This window comes from Dendrobates tinctorius, unplaced genomic scaffold (genome assembly GCF_039654945.1).
Source record: "Dendrobates tinctorius isolate UK_male_01 unplaced genomic scaffold, ASM3965494v1 ptg000063l, whole genome shotgun sequence".
NCBI lineage: Eukaryota > Metazoa > Chordata > Amphibia > Anura > Dendrobatidae > Dendrobates > Dendrobates tinctorius.
The window spans coordinates 11,217,526-11,221,084 of record NW_027361731.1 but is presented as its reverse complement, the minus strand read 5'-3'; positions in this window follow the sequence as shown (position 1 = coordinate 11,221,084).

Below are 3,559 nucleotides of genomic sequence, written 5' to 3'. Positions count from 1 at the left end.
GGTATGGAATATGCATCTCAAGGGCCTTTAACGATATGGAGTGGCGTGATAGTTTAATAAGAGATGGGACCACTGTCCTCCAATGATGTAGCGCAGCTTTCATAGTTGGCAAAAGTGGGGAATATTTAGCAGTTTTAATAGCTTCAGCCTCCAAAACATATCGGGTAGACCTGGCGGTAGCATAATAGTTTTCTATTTGAAGCCATTTATGGTCTCTGTCCGCTTGCCACCAGTCTCTCAGTCCCGTCATTATAGCGGCTTTATGATACTTTAACAAGTTTGGTACCCCCAGTCCCCCTTTTTTATACGGGAAATACATTAGGGCCCTGGAGATCCTAGACTTTTTATATGACCAAATATAACTATATGCCATAGTTTGTAATTTTAGAATTCTTTTTTTAGGGATTATCATTGGTATGCACCGGAGTAGGTACAATATTTTAGGTAGGACAATCATCTTGAAGGCATTAATCCTTGCAATCCAGGAGGTCTGGACAGCATGAAGCTGCTCCAATTGTTTCTTAAGCTGTATTTCCAAATTAGTAAAGTTCCTATCCACAATCTGCTCAGAACCCGTCAGTGTAATGCCCAAATATGGAATACCCTCTCTCATCCATTTAAATGGAAAAATGGCCTCCAGCCTTGTCTTTGCCGCACAAGGAACCACCACCGGAAACAACAGGGATTTTGTGGGGTTCAGTTTATAGTATGAGACCTTGCTAAATTCCCCAAGTTCACAAATAATCGCAGAAAACGAAGATTCTAAATTTACACAGGATAGAATGACATCATCGGCGTATAGACAGACTTTGTGCTCCACCTGTCCAACCCTAATCCCAGAAATGCCCGCCGACATTCTAATGCGCTCGGCAAGCGGCTCCATGCACAGCGCAAAAATAACAGGCGAGAGCGGGCACCCCTGTCTCGTACCGTTCGTGATCTGGAACGGGCCGGACAAGAAGCCAGACATCAAAACCCTGGCGCAGGGGGTTGAGTACATGGCACAGATTGCGGATAATATAGGGCCCGACAGTCCAAATTTCTTCAGGACTGCTCTTAAATGAACTGGCGATAGTAGTTGATAAATCCCATAAAGCGCTGCACCACTTTAAGGGAATGCGGCTCTTGCCAGTTCATCACAGACTCCAGTTTGGCAGGATCTATAGCCAACCCTTTGGCCGAGATAATATACCCAAGGAAAGGCAAAAATTCCTGCTCAAACAACAACTTCTCTAACTTAGCGTAAAGGGAATTAGCACGTAACAGCTCAAAGACTTTACAGACATCTCTTCGGTGATTGTCAATATCTGGAGAGTAAATAAGTATATCATCCAGATACACTACTACCGAGGAGGATAGTAACTCCTAAAAGATGCAATTAATGAAGTCTTGGAAGACGGTGGGAGCGTTACAGAGACCAAACGGCATTACCAGATGCTCATAATGACCTTCCCGCCTGTTAAACAAGGTCTTCCATTCATCACCTTCACGAATACGAATCAGATTATAGGCAGCACACATATCTAACTTGGAAAATACCCTTGCCCCTCGCAGTCTGCCAAAGAGCTCTGAGATGAACATCAAAGGGTATTTATTCTTGATGGTGATAGCATTAACCCCCTATAATCAATACACGGATGAAGTTCCCCGTTCTTCTTCTGAACAAAGAAGAGCCCAGCCCCAGCAAGAGACACTGACATCCTAATAAACCGTCTGTCCAAATTCTCCTTGATGTATTGGGACATAGCCTTAGTATCTGGGAGAGATAAACGGTAGACATGCCCCCAGGTAGGCTCAGAACCCGGTAAGGCTAGTTTCACACTAGCGTTTGGAGGCGCAGTGGACGCTCGCTGTGAAGCTCCGCCTCCTGCCACGCCTCCTCCGGTCAGCTCCACCTATGGGCGCATGACGCTGCATGCGACCTGCGTACCCTATCTTTAGCATTGGGTATGCAGGCCATGCACAGATTTGCTTTTTTCTGGGCATGCGTTTTTTTGACGGTGCGCCGGCCACACCAAAATGCAACATGATGCGTTTGGCGCTGCGCCTCCAAACGCTAGTGTGAAACTAGCCTAAGAGGTCTATAGGAAAGTCATATGGGCGATGAGGCAGAAGAGTCTCCGCGGCTATTTTTGAGAACATATCTGCATTGTAACAAATGGAAGTGGAGGCACAGATGGTGAAGTGCACATTCGTTTATTGCTATTTTTGTGGAACCATGGGACCACGGTCCAGGGGGGCTCCGAAGGGGGCGTGACTATGTGAGCCCCGGTCACCCGTAGCAAGACCCCTCAAACAAGATCAGAATGGAATGACCGAGGGACACAGATGCTACTTCCAGTTAGACCCCGGACATGTGGAAGCTGGCCCAGCAGAACTGGTGCACAGACAAGGATAACATGTAGCGGAGAACTTGACAGACAAAAAGCGGCAGCATGGGACGGAGCTGTCTAAGGCAGTGCAGACGTCATCATGGGTAACTGAGTGATGGACAGCTGAGCAGGATGGTACTTGCACAGGCAGCACCGGTATCGTCCCAGGTGTGGAATAGCAAGCCGCTGATAGTCTAGGAAGACAAACAGGATTAGCAGGGATACTCGCTGGACACTGGAAAGACACAACTGGTTACAGGCACATCATAACACTAAACCAGAACGAGCAACAGGAAACACTTGATGCTCTGGCGCCCTCTACGGTATATAGTAGAGGGGCCAGAAATAACACACACAAGAATACCATTGGTTAAAAACATTTTTGAAAAAGGCGCGCTGTCTCTTCAAGAGACCGGGAGTGCGCGCGCAACCTAAGCTTAATAGCTGGTGATGTCCTGGCCGCGCGCCAGGAAGCAGGAGAGAAGCTGAGGCAGGGCGGAAGGGAGCAGACTAAGAACGGGGACCCCACGGGGCAGAGGTACAGGCTACACAGCGAGGGGACGGAGATCCCGCGCGGGCACAGGTGTTACAGTATCCCCCTCCTTACGACCCCTCTTTTTCAAGCCTGCATAAACTCTCTCCAATAGGAGAGGAGCCTGGATGTTTTCTTTGGGCTCCTAAGACCTCGCCTCAGGACCGAAGCCCTTCCAATTCACCAAGAAGTAGGTTTTACGCCTTACTCACTTTGTGGCCAAGATATCTTTTACCTCAAAGACATCCTCCTCACTAGCAAGATCAGGAGTGGTACCCAGGTCCTTAAAGAAGTAGCTCAGAACTACAGGTTTGAGGAGGGAAACATGGAAGTTAGGCACATGTAATGAAGCAGGCAATTTCAATTTATACGAGACTGCGATGAAGCGGGGACCCAATTTGCAGGAGGGCATTGTTATGGATCTGCAGCTCAGGACTAGGGTAGAAGGGAAGAAAGCTGACCCCGCACTAGGATTAGGTTGAACCTCTACGATGGAGTGGGCAACCTATTCCTTGTGAATAGACCCATCAACGTTTCCTAGATTAAACTCAAACGAAGACCTATAGGTAGGGGGAAGGGTATCCCTGTACGGTCTAGGGACTGGGAACAAAAACAGGTAACCTCCTAGTAGAAAAATAGAGTGTTAGCTGCAGAA